This window comes from Armigeres subalbatus, chromosome 3, assembly GCF_024139115.2.
Source record: "Armigeres subalbatus isolate Guangzhou_Male chromosome 3, GZ_Asu_2, whole genome shotgun sequence".
NCBI classification, from domain to species: domain Eukaryota; kingdom Metazoa; phylum Arthropoda; class Insecta; order Diptera; family Culicidae; genus Armigeres; species Armigeres subalbatus.
In genome coordinates this window covers 249,468,546-249,485,410 of record NC_085141.1, presented here as the reverse complement: position 1 = coordinate 249,485,410, position 16,865 = coordinate 249,468,546, and the positions used below count along the sequence as shown (strand labels likewise).

The window sequence follows — 16,865 nt, the reverse complement described above, 5'->3', positions numbered from 1 at the left end:
GATTCGTTTAATTTTGTTTGTCGTTCGTTGCCGACGACGTCACTGATTCGTTTTTGTTCGCGAATTTGTTATAGCTTCATATTTCTATACAAATGTCGCTGTTTGCTAATATCCTATGACAACTCTATAGTAGTCAATGGTTTCATGATGTGTCCGTTTCGGGGCGTATTGCTCAGGTTAGTTGCGAACATAAACATTTTATTATCACAGGTTAGTGAGTCGTTATCACTTTCCGTGAGGCGTTTTATATTTTATTCGCTTCAACGGATTCAAAGAGTGCTCCAGAGATATATTTCACTGTCCTTTAGAAAACAGGAAGCAGACGGCAATGGAGCGAAGTTAATATCTTTTACGTAGTAAAGTTTATTAGTTTGAAGAATTGTTGATTTTCTATCTATTTAAAAGAGTAGCTTTTATTAAGTATCAATGTGCATAAGTTAAGACAAAATTTATGTCAATGAATCGACGAGGAAGCATAAGTTGTAGCAAAACAAAATAGCACCACCGTGTGGTAAGTATATATTTTTCTTTTTCTTCTTCTTTTGTGACATCACATCCCCCAGTGGGGCATCGTCGCCTCGCAGTGTTCGTTTAGCACTTCCACAGTTATTACCTGCTGTGTACCATGAGGCAAACACGATGATACTTTTATGCCCAAGGAAGTCGAGTAAATATCCAAGATCGGACTCGGAATGTGGCATGCCCTTAACAAGATAATTATACATAAACTGGCGGAACTGCGGCAAAAATAAAAACAGGATAAGTCGGCTAGCAACCCTAGTTAGAGCTGCGGTGCAAGAAGAGATGCTAAAGGGTGTACGGAATCAAATTGCACCACTTTCAAAAGTCGATAACATTTCACCTACTGGGCTGATTACAACGAAATTTTGTGAAAGACGGCTTCAGCATGTGTTATTCACACTGCGTGAATTTCATTAAGAAACTTCCAGTAGTTTCGAAAATACAGCCGAAGGAACAGGACGTGTGAAAATAAATCTTGCGCATTCACCTCCATATTCCACATCTTATAAAAAGATGTTAGTAATACAATTTTTTGCCTTTGACCCCGATATCACCAGAATTGCGGCAGATTCAAAGATACAAGTCTGGAATGAAAACACGAGCTTCGGAAGCCTCCAAAATTGATTATTACGGAACATGAAATGATAATTTGGCCTTTTGCGTCAACATTTCGTATTGGTTTCTAACTCCAACGTTAACATTTTCGTTTATCCGACGAATACAGTAATAGTAATAGTTAGAAGCGTCAAAAAATATGTTTTTTTTGGGAAAGTTGACTTTAATTAAGTTAAATAATCGACTGCGACAATAAAATTTGTTAATTTTTTTGTTGGGATAGATTGCAGGATGAAAAATGTTAGTCAGGGACATGTACAAAATCTTATGAGTTCATTTAAGAAAAAAGTTTCAGCATTTGGATGTATTTAAGAATTACAGTGAAACAGTGATACATAGTCAAAGCTTCTATATTGTATTTCAGTCCCTGAAAATTTCATGACAATCGGTTGATAGACTAATTTGTGGTGCAATTTGATTCCGTACACCCTTTACAAGCACAATAAAGAAATGCCGAAAGGTGGTTCCGGAAATAGCAGGTAGTGGACTCAGATCTGATCGCCGTAACCCAACATAACCTAATTCTCCGGGAGGAATTATCCCAGGAGGAGTTCTAGGAACAAATTCCTGGAGGACTGCTTGGAACAACTTTCTTAGGAATTTTTTGATTGAAATCCAGAAAGAACATCCGGAGGAATTCTTGAAGGAACTTCCGGAAGAATTCTTGAAGAAACTGCCGGAGGAATTCCTGGAGGAACTTCCGGAGGAACTACCGAAGGAATTCCTGGAGGAACTTCCAGAGAAATTCCTGGAAGAACTTCCGGAACACGAAGCTGCGAGACCAAAACATCGAGAGGGGGTTGTAATGCAAACAAAGAGGAAAACGTATATGTGGAATTCTTGATGGAACTTCCGGAGAAATTTCTGGAGGAACTTCCAGAGGAATTTCTGGAAGAACTCCCGGAGGAGTTCCTGGAGGAACTTCAGGAGAAACTACCGAAAGAATTCCTGGAGGAACTTCTGGAGAAATTCCTGGAAGAACTTCCGGAACACGAAGCTGCGATACCAAAATATCGAGAGGAGGATGTAATGCCAACAAAGAGGAAGACGTATTTGTGGAATTCTTGAAGGAACTGCCGGAAGAACTTCCGGAGGAACACCTGGAGGATTTTCCGAAGGAACTTCCCCAAGAATTCCTGGAGAAACTTCCAAAGGCGTTCCTGGAAAAACTTCTGGAGCAATTCGTGGAACAACTTCCAGAGGAACTCCTGGAGGAACTTCCGAAGGAATTCCTGGAGGAACTTCCGGAGGAATTCCTGGAAGAACTTCCGGAGGAAATCCTGAAAGAGCTTCCGGAGGAAATCTTGAAAGAGCTTCCGGAGAAACTCTTGGAGCAACTTCCGGAGGAATTCCTGGAGGAACTTCCGAAGGAGTTCCCGGAGGAACTTCCGGTGGAGTTACTGGAAGAACTTCCGGAGGAATTCCTGGAGGAACTTCCGGAAGAATTCCTGGAGGAACTTCCGGAGGAATTCCTGGAGGAATTCCTGGAGGAACTTCCGGAGGAATTCCTGGCGGAACTTCCGGAGGAATTCCTGGCGGAACTTCCGGAGGAATTCCTGGCGGAACTTCCGGAGGAATTCCTGGCGGAACTTCCGGAGGAATTCCTGGCGGAACTTCCGGAGGAATTCCTGGCGGAACTTCCGGAGGAATTCCTGGCGGAACTTCCGGAGGAATTCCTGGCGGAACTTCCGGAGGAATTCCTGGCGGAACTTCCGGAGGAATTCCTGGCGGAACTTCCGGAGGAATTCCTGGCGGAACTTCCGGAGGAATTCCTGGAGGAACTTCCGGAGGAATTCCTGGAGGAACTTCCGGAGGAATTCCTGGAGGAACTTCCGGAGGAATTCCTGGAGGAACTTCCGGAGGAATTCCTGGAGGAACTTCCGGAGGAATTCCTGGAGGAACTTCCGGAGGAATTCCTGGAAGAACTTCCGGAGGAATTCCTGGAAGAACTTCTGGAGGAATTCCTGGAGGAACTTCCGGAGGAATTCCTGGAGGAACTTCCGGAGGAATTCCTGGAGGAACTTCCGGAGGAATTCCTGGAGGAACTTCCGGAGGAATTCCTGGAGGAACTTCCGGAGGAATTCCTGGAGGAACTTCCGGAGGAATTCCTGGAGAAATTTCAGGAAGAATTCCTGGAGGAACTTCCGGAGGAACTTCCGAAGAAATTCCTGGAGGAACTTCCTAAGGAATTCTTGGAGGAATTCCGAAGGAATTCCTGAAGGAACTTCCGGGGGAATTCCTGGAGTAACTTCCGAGGGAATTCCTGGAGGAACTTCCGGAGGAAATCCTGAAGGAGCTTCCGGAGAAATTCTTGGAGCAACTTCCGGAGGAATTCCTGGAGGAACTTCCAGGGGAATTCCTGGAGTAACTTCCGGAGGAATTCCTGGAGGAACTTCCGGAGGAATTCCTGGAGGAACTTCTGGAGAAGCTTCCGGAGGAACTTTTAGAGGAACTTCCGGAAGAATTCCTGGAGGAACTTTTGGAGGAACTTCCGGAGGAATTCCTGGAGAAACTTCCGAAGGAAAAATTATGCCAAACGGGGTTCACTCATGTGTGCCATTTTGCACCACCTCAAGTACATTTTGCACCAGGCTTATTTTTTTAAACAAATTTTAAAGGTCTCAGAAAGCCACAATAACCTACAAACTTTGAGGAGGACATCATTGTAATATAAAGCTTTGTAATTTTTGAATCTGCACGTTGCGTTGAATTGATTCGATATTTCGGCTTACATTGGTTAAAACATCGACAAATCTATTTTTTCACCTATGTAACACTATGTGCTGTCAGCTTTCTTGATTCTGAGTTATCTTATACTTAGCATTTGATAAATTATTTTGCTTGCTAACCTTTTTAAACTTCTTCACATACGGCAATAATTTAACAATATCAGCAATTGATTTGAAGCACGCAACTTCTTGGCCTTTGATTTCCTTCGTAGACTTCTTCAACTGCTTATCATTGCTATGGATTCCGACGCCAGTTTCACTTTCACTGTCTGTGCTATTTCCTTCGAATATTCTCACAGGAGCACGTTCCTGTTTACTAACGATGCTAATTGTACAGTTATCCAGTTCGTCATAGTCCGTAATTTCCAAATCGTCAATCATTTTTACTCCTAATTTTCAACTTATTACATCACACCCACGTCACGGATCAGGTTCAACATAAAAATCAACCCGATTTAAACGATTCCGTTAGTTGTACTGATTGGTGGGGAAAAAATTTGCACGTGATAATCATAATGTGCATCGATGAAGCATGGCAATATTCGCGTGTCTGGTGCAGGCCTACGGCCCAATTGCAAGTTTCTCTGTCTTCCCGTCGTTGATGGCTTTGAAATAAATATCCACCAATAATGGAATCTTACAGAAATTACGTATCGTGGAAATGGTAAATACTGTCTACATATCACCCATCTCTAAATGTTATCTTTTCTCGTTTTATTTTTTTTTATGTTGACTTACGAGAAAGGATCATAACATTTTTTTTACATGAGTTACATTAGACGTAATTTTTGAAGAACATTCAACTTTTCTTATCTGGTTTAAGAACCTTTCCAACAGGTACTGCAAAATTGCCAGCCTGTTAAACTTGCAATGCATTTAGCCATAAATGTGGATTATCCCTTTCGGTGGAACGAGCGTGCCAAAATAATCATCGGCGGTGTCCTTCGTTAAAAATAATTTCCTTCCACCCGTCGCGGTTGTGATCCGAATTGAAGAGTTTGAGCGTTTGAGTCAGAACGTTCTGGTGCAGAAAAGGGAGTAGGTAGGTAGGTGCCTGTCGCGAACTCGTTCCTGTTGTCTGTGTAGAATAGATTGGATCCGCGTGTAACATTGAAAACGGTTGCCCATGGATACTACCGGGCCGGAATAAACAACTGCAGATTGCAGTTGCAAAGGAACTGGATGGAAAATCCTGTTGCATGTACGATCGAATGGGGTCTTTCTCAGCCTATCGGTAAGGTGCGCTGCGCTGGTACAACGGAGTACCAAGCTGGATGTGGTGATTGAGTTCGATTGATTATCCGGTCAGGATCAAAATCTTTTTGACTTTCCATGAGAGTAGCATCGCGTTATCTGCAAGATATACCTACCAGAGATGCAAACATGGTAACTTTCAGATAAGTATGGAGTTCAAAAGTAGTGTGCAAGGCATGGACAAGGAAAGATTCAGCTAGGGTAAAAGTTCCGATAGTCGTGGTTGCTCCTATAGTTGCGGTAGTGCAGTTTTAAGAGAAACTACAGATTTAACGTAGCAACCCACATTGTTGATCAATTACGTGTACTGTCATTCAAGGATGTTATCGATCATTTAGTAATCTGCCTTCGATCATTTAGTAGTTTGTCAATAACTCATTCCAGAGGCTAAATTTCAAAATGTGTTGTATGGTGGACATCTAGTGCAAAGGTTTTTCTACAACTCTGCCTAACAGTTCGTTGTTTGAATTTCACTAATAACGGAGCTATAGCGCTAGTAGCAGTAACTTAGACTAAATGATTGCATATTTTGTTATCACTTAGTATAAGTATAAAAACTAGCACCGTAACTCCTTTAATAGTGGAATTCGAACATCGACCTGTTAAGGAGAATTGTAGAAAAACCTTCGCACTAAAAGTCCACCATACAACACATTTTGAAATTAGGCCGGTGGAATGAGTTATTGACAAACTACTAAATGATCGAACGCAGATTACTAAATGATCGATAACATCCTTGCTGTCATTAGACGAAACAAGCACAAACAGCCTAGGAATATCCTCGAAAACGGTAAATAATACTCAAATAATTTATTTTTTTCTGGACTTTGCACCAATAGTTGCGGTAGTGTTCCTATAGTTGCGAGTCTCATACAAAAACAGTGAGATTCGCAACTATAGGAACACAAATTAATAAATACCGCATCTATTGGAACATTGTACCAATACTTGGAGAAATGATTTTAGGTCGCAATCAAGGATTTTCTTGCGATCGGAACATAATTCTCATAAAATAGTGTTACTGGGCTTTCGAATACACCCTCGAGGTAAGTGAAGTACTTTATCTATTAGGTGTAAGCGAGAAATTAGTGATGGCGCATGCTTATTACCTCCACTATTGGGTCTTTGACCCTACTGACATTCCTTGAGTAGTAGACTGGCAAGAAGAACATATTTCGTAACGCTGATAATGTCTGCTATGTAAATTAAATAAAGCTGTCACTTTTCCTGGTGAAAAAATATTCTTTCTCATTATTCCGCAAGGAATAGTGACGTTTTTTCTAACTTGAGAAACTGTCAAATTTACCTCAGTAATTGAAGCAAATTTTCCTTGACCGCCCTCCTCAAGAGCAATTAAAAAAGTGCCGTACAAGAAATTAGGGTAGAAGCAAAAAATAAATACAAAATTTTCTATAAAACATACTCACTGCAAAATTTTTCGGTAATCAAAAATATGTAGATACAGTGGCGTAGCCAGAAAATTGGTATGGGGGGGGGTTTCTGAACATTTTTTTTAATTCGAGAGGGTTCAAAAAAAATAATTTCTTTTAAAAATTTTGTCTCTGGGAGGGTTTTATGTCCACAACCACCCCCGTGGCTACGCCACTGTGTAGATAAGCACTTTCCAAAGTGAAAATTCCATATCGACTCATGGAAGTTTCACTGTATCCGTGAATAAAAAATCAATATTAGCAATAAACAGTAACAGTTTTCCACAAAATATTTTTTTTTCACATAAAATAAAAACTTCTAAAAAAAATCAATATAAATAAGAAAATTTCCATGAAAAAATAGAAAAAAGCTATAAAATTTAATATTTGTTTCATGATTAATAAACGCGTTTGGGGAAAAATGCTTTATGTTTAATGTTTTATTGTTTTTTTTTTTTCAATATATTTTTCCATAGACATTTTCATATTCATTTGATATTTTGTGGAAAGTTTTAAGTTAAGTTTGGTTTTTTTTGTGGAAAAAAAATAGTGATTTTTTTTGTAATTGCTGCAAATATAGATTTATTTATGGGAATTTTGTATTTTTTAAATGGGAAATTTCGATTTCTTTATGGAAAATTAATCTTTTATTTTTACTTTTGAAAGTGCTTATATGTTTGTTTCATATGAATTTTTATTTGTTCATGGAAATTTTGCATTATTTAGGGTAATTTTGTATATATTATATGTTTAAATTTCACTTCAAGTTTCTCCTTCTACCGGAGAAATCCATTAGGGAGTCCTGGCGGAAATCATGAAGCATTTATCAGAGAAATTGCTGATAGAGATCGTGGAAGAACTTCTGAAAAAATCATAAAGGAAATTTTGAGAACAAAACACTGGATAAATTATTAAGGAAATGCAAGGCGTTTAAGGAGGTTTTCCTGAATGAAAGCGTGGAGTAATTCTTTTAGGAAGCAATTTCTATATGAACTCCTGGTAAAATTCCGTTAAGATTCCATGAAGGTTATTGTGGGAAAATGCCGACAAAAGCTTCTGGAGGAGCTCCGAGAAGAGCTAGAAGAATTGAAGGAACAACTGTCTGTCGAAATGTTTTCGGAAGAAACTCCTGGAGAAATGTTGGAAGAATTTCTGGAAAGGACTCCTTTTTTTCTGTGTAGTCAGGGTGGCCACTGAAATTCGATTTCCGCTTCTCCCGATAAAATTTGTCAAATTTTTCAGGTTTTTATTTCATGTGGAAAAAATAATTTTTGAACTTTTTTTTTAGTTGCAAAACTTTTGCACTTTTTTTTTCGCACGTCCGACGACCCGGATGGGCGAGATGATCCTCGAGCTGAAGCGGGGCATCTCGCAAAAGGGCGCCGCCTACAAGAAGTTGGCGGAGGAAGGCCTAGCCGAGACGGTCAAGGTGAGGGCACTCACGACGGAGGTGAATCTAAGGGTTGAAGACCTGGACGAGATCACCGAAGTCGAAGAGCTCGTCACGGCACTGCGGCGACAGGGTGAAGTGGAGACGCCCACCGCAGCCGTTCGGCTACGGAAAGGTCCGGCAGGGACGCAGGTAGCATTGATTCGGCTAATCTGCAGCGGACGCCTCCAAGGTAGTCAAGTTAGAGAGCGTCAAGGTGGGATGGTCGGTATGCCCTGTGGGCATATACGAGCAACCCGAAGTGCCTGGAACCGGGGCACAAGCAATGGGACTGCAAAGGCCCTGACAGAAGCAATCTCTGCCGACGCTGCGGATTGGAGGGACATAAGGCACAATGCTGCACGAACCCTCCCAATTGTTTGATTTGTTCCAGCAAAGCTGTGAACAGCAAGCACCCCATGGGAGGTTCGATGTGCCCGGCGTTTAAGCGTGCTGCAAAATCACAGTGCAGGTAACGCAGCTGGCTTGCTCGGCCTCGCCCGAGTGTTTGGTGTGCGCAGGTTTAGAGGAAACGGCGCAGCACGTGTTGTTCATGTGCTCACGTTTTCGCGCAATGCGTGACCACATGCTTGCCACATGTGGTCTGGACACTACCCCGGACAACCTAGTTCGGAGGATGTGTAAAGATGAAGTTGGCTGGAATGCCGTTTTATCGGCTATCGCCCAAATCGTCTCGAAGCTACACAGAAGGTGGCGCGTGGCCTCAAGGATAGCTAGTTCAGGCGCAAATAAGAGGTGATCCAAGGGATCGGAGTCGGCTTCATGGGTCATACCGGTGGTCATGCTCTGTGGTCGAACTCGATCCTTTTATCGAACAAGTGGCCGCGCGAGAACAACCGGGCGGGTTCCGAGCCCGAGGACGGAAAGGGGTCCTCGTCAAGGCTGGGGCAGGCGTAGGTACCGCGTTGGCAAGTCCCTCTGTGTGCTGGCGAATAGGCCCTATTGCAGAAAGGTCAATTTGGGGTGCATGCGGCATCATCATTCTTGATACCAGTCGTGCAGAGGGAAGCAGGCGCGAAGTCGACCCTTCCCACCTTCCGAGGACATAGGGCGTGGTAAGGTCACCTGGAAAGCCGGCAACGCGCTGGCACGATACCATGGTGTTCTTCTAAAAAAGCGAGTTACGATGTTCGATGCTGCAAGGACACGCAGCTAACCTCGAGGGTACGTTGTGCACTGGCCCCCCTTTGAAGCATTACTTTCTGGTTGTACCGAAGGGACTATGGGCTTGGCGGCAATGGAAACGGTTTAGCGGGTCGGGGATGTAGTCCTGCCTCCCTCGTTTGCTGCTGGAGGTGATCCCTAACCCCGCACTTCCTGGACAACCCAGGATGTCTGTTGAGCAGATTCCCCCTCCATTGTTTAGGAAGAAAAAAAAACACACCATGTACTAAAATCATATAAAATCATAGCTGGAATGCGACTGAGTAATAAATATTGAAGGGTAAATCTTTTTGTTATATCAACTTCATTAAAAACTTTGAAAAGTTTTGAATGTAACTTGACGAAAATTTATTTTTTCCCGGTACATGTCCTGAATTCCCGGTTTTCCAGCTTTTTTCCCCGGTGACTTCAATTTCCCGTCTTTTCCCGTTTCTCCCGGTTCGGTGGCCACCCCGCGTAGTGTCCTCTCCGGAGCGTTGATGTTGTTGTCGGCGAGAATAGTCGGGGCATCATTCTCCTTTTAGATTTTTTGCAACGAATACAGCTTGCGCGATTAAAAGTCGTCTTTCGAGAGTTTCTAATCCGAGAAGTTGACAGCGTTCCCCGTAAACCGGCAAATTGGAAAGGCCGTTCCACGGAAGATAGCGAAGAGCATACCAAACGATTTTTTTCTTCAATCTAACTTATATTGTTTATTGTGTGATTTCTTCAACAGACTACAATTGGCCCTAATGATGTACAGTGGGTCCAAAAAGTATTCGTCTAGCTGCATTAGGGTGGCTCAAATTAGTATGAAAAAAACTTTGTTCTTATTCGGTTCCTCTTATTCGGTTCTATTTGATGCCCTGAGGCTCTGGACAAAATTTCAGCCAAATCGGTCAACGTTTGGGCGGTGCTAAACTCGTTGGAAGTTTATATGGAAAAATGTATGCAGAAACATCCAAAAACAGTAAATTGCAGCTGGACTACACAACTTACGATGAAGAACTATGATACTCATTCAGATCTTGGAGAATTTAATACAGAATGTTATGCAGAAAACCGCGAGAAGATTCGAGTTTGCCCGGCTAAGTTATTAGCATTTCTCTGCAGTGGGGTTTGAGCAAATTTCGTTTCTTTTACCTTTGAAAAGAAATAAATTCACCCCTACAACACTCCAGTAAAATGCTAATATCTTTGCGTAATAAACTCTAATCTTCTCGCGGTTTTCTGCATAACTTTCTGTATTTTATTTTACAAGAACTGAATGAGTATCATGGTTCTTGATCGTAAATTGTGCCGTCCAACTGCAAATCACTGTTTTTGGATGTTTCTGCATACATTTTTCCATATAAACTTCCAACGAGTTTAGCACTGCCCAAACGTTGACCGATTTGGCTGAAATTTTGTCCAGAGCATCAGGGCATCAAATAGAACCGAATAAGAGGGCGGCCCATCAAAATATTTGAAAAAGTGTTTTTTGAGCCACCCTAAGCTGCATATTCTTTAGTAAAATGTAAAACTTAGGCGTGATAGAAGTGAAATCAAAAAACTTTCTTCTAAATTTGGTAGAAAACTTATCAACTCATGATTATTATTCAAAAACAAATAGAAATTTCAATTACTTTTTCTGGTATGTAGAGAATATCTAAATTTCGTCAATTCCGCTCGCTCAAAAAGTATTCGTCTATTCAGAAACTAATCGAGTGGAACACTAATATAATAGTTTTATTCGGATGTAGTTACACCACCACACTTTAGTGATGTCTAGCAATATTTTTGTCAATATTTAATGACAGATCAAATAATGTTTTTGTTTTGTTTGAACTTGGCGCGGAAAATAGAAGCACCATGGGTGGGAAAAGTAAAAAGATGGGTCCAAATGGAAAAAAACTTATTCTATGGCTGCATAAGTTGACTCATGACTTTGCAAGAAATATGGGTAGACCAAGGGTAGCAAGAATTCAACCATTTAATTGGTGATTGATCGCATCAGCCCCACAAAAATCTATCAAAACAAATAACAGAGTGGTCGTCAGCGATGGTAAACTGATAACGATGAGCGATTTATTGTGCGGAAAACAAAAAAAATCCTTAAAAACGAGTTCACCCATAGAGGCAAGTGAGTTGGAGAGAAGATGTGCTCAGATATGAACAAATACGAAAAGAAATGCCTGTGAAAAGTATGGGTATAATGGGCGAGTATCACGGAAGAAAATTCAAGTGAGCCATCAAATTATCAAAAACAGCTCGATTTCAGCTAAAAGTATCGCTGGAAGAAGGATGACTTTCGGAATCAAGTCATGTTATCTGACGAAAGCAAGTACAGCATATTTGGATCAAATGGCCGATGTATGGTATGGCAGAAAACGAATTTTGAGATACAGCTGCAGAATCTCTTTTGAGCAGTAAAGCATGGTGGGGGCTCCGTCATGGTCTCTGAGGTGCTTGAGCGCAACCGGTGCGGGAAAATTTCACTTTATTGAAGGAATTATGTATCACAAAATGTTCATGCGCATTTTGAAAGAAAATTCGAACGCCAGTGCTGAGATATTGGGCTTACAGGGAACAAACATCTTACATGGTGATAATTACCTCAAGCACACAGCCCAAAGTACTAAGCTGTAGCTACTCTATAATACCCCAATCAACTCAAAACGCCTCCTCAGATCCCAGATATGAATCCAATTTAACTCCATTGGAAAGTTCTGGACGACAAACTTTTCGTGAAATTCGTGAAAGTCATATCTCCAACAACAATGAATTGAAATTAGTGTTGAAAGAAAAATGGAAGAATATTCCGTCCCCCATTACGGCTAATTTGGTCAGTTCCATGCCACAAGAACTACAGCTCGTCATAGATACACAGGGGAATCCAACGAAATATTGAATTCCATTTTATAACTCCTGTTTTCGTTTCAAAAGCGCGCTAAACCTCACTAGACGAATACTTTTTGAGTAATTAATGAATTGTTATCTTTTGTTACCTTTGTTTTTGTTATTGTTTTATTTTTCTGTTTGATTTTTAACAATAAAGATGAGTTGATTAATTTACTACACAATGTAATCGATAGTTTTTTTTTAACTTACTGGATTCTATCTTTGACATTTTCTAGAAAACACACAGCTAGACGAATACTTTTTGGACTCACTGTACGTAAATATTAATTAATACTAATGACATAAACGCACATAGTCAATAAAATATAATATAGAAGCATTGTCAAGATAAAAATAAAACAAATGAAATGCAGACTTATCACATACAATTAACGAAAAAACTCAGAAAATTTACGATGAAGAACATTCCGCGTCAAGTTGAAGTCGAACAAGGAAGAATCTCTATTAAACGTCCTCTGGAGGCCGTAGATTGCAGTTTCTGCACCGTAGTTAGTGCAACGAAGAGGGAGCCTCAGCATCTAACTGTTCCGTAGCGGTCTTGGTTGAACGTTCATGTTAACTCGTTTTTTTTTTGTGTGTCTTTATTAAGGAGACTTTCAGCCCGAGGCTGGCTCGTCTCCGATGTAGACTTGTTGTAAAATTCTTTCACAATCTATTCTTCCTTAAAGTACATCAGCTACACATACACACTTAGCACATTTCACAGTATTCGGTAAATTTTACCAAAATCTCAACAGTAGAACTGTTCGGTAATTATTTTATAGATTTTTTGTAATTTTTTCCATTGTTTAACTGTTAAAATCACCGAAAATCAGTAAAATTATTTACCGAACAGTTCTGCTGTTGAGATTTCGGTAAAATTTTACCGAATTCGGCGATTTATTTTAAGTGTGAGGGCTCTGCCCACATCCCGGCGGATACGCAGTGGCTCTAAGGTAATGTGACCAGATAAATTTTGTGTGAGCGCGGGACAAAACAAGTTCATAGTTTGATATGTTTTAGTAATACCTGCAAATCAAATCTTTAATTATTAATTTGTTATCAAAGCTTAGTTTGCTAACTGTTCGATAAACGGCAACTCATTTTAGAAGTCAAAGCTTTCTTCAAATGTTGAATGTGCAGCTCAATGTAGCTGCCATGGAGTTTCGTATAAATTTGAAGTTTAGCGGACAGGGAGTCCAATATCTGAAAAACTGTTGCAGTTGAAAGGCGTTGCAGTTAAATTACTTTCAGCTGTTGATCGTTTAGTGTATAGAATTTTGTTAGAATTTTTTTGTAGAAGATAGAAGCAATGATATTGAACCTCGAAAATTGTTTTCCGAATAACCTAAATAACTCTTTCTAAAATACCTGACAAAAGTAAATACTGTGATTATGAATTAATCAGATCATATTTTTCTAAAGGTCTATTCCGGTTTTCTTTCACCTTCAGGAATATGGTTCACGGTTTTAGTTCTAATTTATTTCTAAACAGGTGATACTGAATATGAATAGATAGGGAGCGGGACCATTTGGGCAGCACCCCCTATTCCCGTCCGCAACGTTAATAACTTGACCGCGTTCCAACCAAATGGCATGATTTTTTGTACATCACTAGATATCGACAGAAACTAACCATGTACTAAAAAACAAGTAATTCGGCTTTAATGCTCCCGAGTAATGAACGTTGTGGACGGGAATAGAGAGTGCTGCTCAAATGGTTCTCTACCCTATCTGCTCAGAAAATCAAAAATTCCGTCCCATTTAAGATCGCTTGCGATTCTGCAGCAAGAGCATTATGCTTGACTTTTGCATGCAGAAATGCGCTTATTCGCCATAAAAAGATTTCGCTTCAAAAAGCACCAAAACCCAATAAAAGCGTATTTTATGTTACCTATGGATTTATTTTCTATTGTTTTAAGACAAGAATATTCGAATTCGATTAATATAATGGAGAATAACACGTAGAAATTAAGCAATGATGCAAATCGCGAGTCGAATTATGAACGATTATCTGTGCCATGAGGTGTTGACTCGCGCTTGATTTAAATTTTGGAAAAGATTTAGGAATTTAAGTTTTTCCCAACACTGCTATCGATATCCAATATCAACACAGTAAAGATCGTCTTCTAACTGGGGTAGATTTTCGGCAAGATTTTGGTCCGCATGGCATTTAAATGGAGTGGAATTTTAGACGTTCCGTGTCGAAATCGAAATGTCGAAAAATTACGCAGCAGGAAATACATGGAAGCAAAATCTGCTTACAAGATTCCCAGGGTATAAGGCTTGGGTAAAATAAATGATAGAGATAAGTTTTATAAGATAGTTTTTGTCACAGGAGAACATCTTAATCTTGATTTCCCTGATCCATATGATTGCCTTACAAAACGTTAGTCTTAGTCAAAATTATAAATTTTTTGAAATCTAATTTCTTTAAATACTAATTAATAATGTATTCTATTTTCTTTATTTTGTGGGACATAAACTAGAAATAAGTTGAAAGCAGGACGTTTCGCGGGACGCTTTTCAGCGCGGGACAAATTGTGAAAATGCGGGACTGTCCCGCGAAACGCGGGACGTATGGTCACATTACTCTAAGGCAATCAAGCGACAGCGATCCTCGTAACTAGGAAGATGCAGCGGGTCTCTCCAGTTTAGTCTTCGAAGCGCAAACCGCAGGAAAAGCCGTTGAATAGATTCAATACGTTCTACGCCGTTGTTGTGATACGGGCTCCATACTGACGAACAATACTCTAATGTAGAGCGCACCATTAGACGTTCGTGAAATTTTTTGCTGTTTTCGCTGGTTCTAGACGATTTGTCGACAACGTATGAAAAGTGGTGTGAAAATGTCAGTTTAGAGTCTAAAACCACACCCAAATCCTTCACATGATTCATCCGTTCGACTGTAGTTCCCAGCAAATGATAATTGAAGATAATACGTTTTTTTTGCGTGAAAATGTGGTAATGGAACATTTTGTCGAATTAACAACCATCCGGTTTGTAGTGAACCAATCAGCGAAAGCATTGATTTGACCTTGGCGAGTAGGGCAATCAGTAACCGAGCAGATACGTAGGGATGTCTTGAGATCATCAGCAAATGATAATTGTGGACCCTTAACAGCATGATGGACATCATTGAAGTACATAACAAAAATCAGCGGTCCTAAATGGCTGCCTTGTGGTATACACGATATTGCACGAAAGTACGTCGATCGGTTGTCGGCTAATGCGACCGTTAGGCTGATACCATACTGGGAGAGATGAGAAGCGATTAGAAGAGTTGAGAGGGAAGCGAAGCGTCCGCGTGAAAGCTACCTCAATGAGCGATGTATGGAAGCAGTTCGTAGAGTGCTTTGCCGCGCGAGATCGCAAAGGATCACTTCTATATGTTTGTTGATTTGAGTTTACCCTCGTTCGCAGTTGTGTAAAATGGCTGTGGGTGAAAAGTATTGCGGGAGAGGAAAGCAACATTGTTTATTTTGTTAATTTGGTTAATGAAAACATTAAAACATGTATGGAGCAAATCTGATGTATTTCATAGTAGCGGTACTCATTAAAATTGGGAATATTCTGGTACAGTCCATACATTTAGAAACACTTTGAAACAAAAAGCACGTATTTTGATGTTACCACAGACAAATGGATGTAGAACTTGTTATTTCAATATCGTTCTCGTATTTAGGATTAGTTTTAAATGATAGATTTTTCACGCATCTGTAATGCGCGTTTGAAACGAAAGAAATTATTGTGTTCAATCGCTTTGATATTTGATTTTACACTGGAGTCGGTTTTTACGCGGGAGATACGTACCGTGTACCTTGAAAAGCCCGTTAAATTGCGTAAATCTAGATAACCACAGAAAAAACAACTTCAACGAAAATCGGGTTTGCGCTATGTTTGCTTATGTCTGCATATTAAAACTTCGAGAACAATCCGATAGATAAGAAAATTGTTGTCCCATTTTTTTGCCGGCCATTGATGGGAAATGGTTTCTCTTTTTTTCTGCGGATTTTTGGGATTTGCGTTTGTTTATGCCGTTTTTCAAAAAGGATGCCGAGACAAACGATTTTGTGTTGTTTTCATGATGTACGTATCTCCCGAGTACAAATCAACTTCAGTGTATAGAAATGTTGTAAGAGGAACATCCATAAATTACGTAACGCTTGAAGGGGGAGGGGTGTTGTTGGCGAAGTGTGACGATCCATACAAAATTTTCAGATATTTCATACAAAACGTGTGACGTAGGGTGGGGGTTGGGGGTTTGTGGTATTGAAAATTTTCCGTTACGTAATTAATGGATCTTCCATAGGAGCAAACGTAAAATAAAAATAAAACATGGCCCAAAAATTTGTTACCATACACAGATAGAAAAATTCACCGAAATTTAAACTGAAAATCATGCACATAAATAAAACATCATTATTAGTGTAATTCCACGCGTGATATAGCCTAAATGTATACAATATTCAAGGTGAATCATCAATATTGCTTGCAAGTTGTACGCAAACTTGTTAGGAAGAGAACCGTTTTAGCGTAGAATAGCGTAGATTTCCGCATCTCAAGTTTTACGCGCTGTTTACCTTTCACAATTTTTTTCTGTGTAGCTACGCCCTACGTCTGTTTGAATGTGGTGATAATCTATCGCTCACATCATAAAATCGACATAATTCTATTGCGACATTCTATAAATCTCCCCAACACTCTCCTCTTTGTGCTTGGAGAAGCAAAATATTCAACATCTGAGGAAATCCATGTTTTCACACTTGTATTTGTTGCGAGATCAACACTCTGAAAAACGCTTTCAGTATGTCATGGCTCGCTTTGATCGCCGCTTCACTT

At 40.2% G+C, this 16,865-nt stretch overlaps 1 protein-coding gene across 7 annotated transcripts in view; it reads right to left on the bottom strand.

Moving 5' to 3' along the window:
* Positions 1-16,865, bottom strand: part of LOC134223374 (calpain-A-like) — a 128,323-nt gene that overhangs the window by 72,533 nt on the left and 38,925 nt on the right. The window lies entirely within an intron of this gene.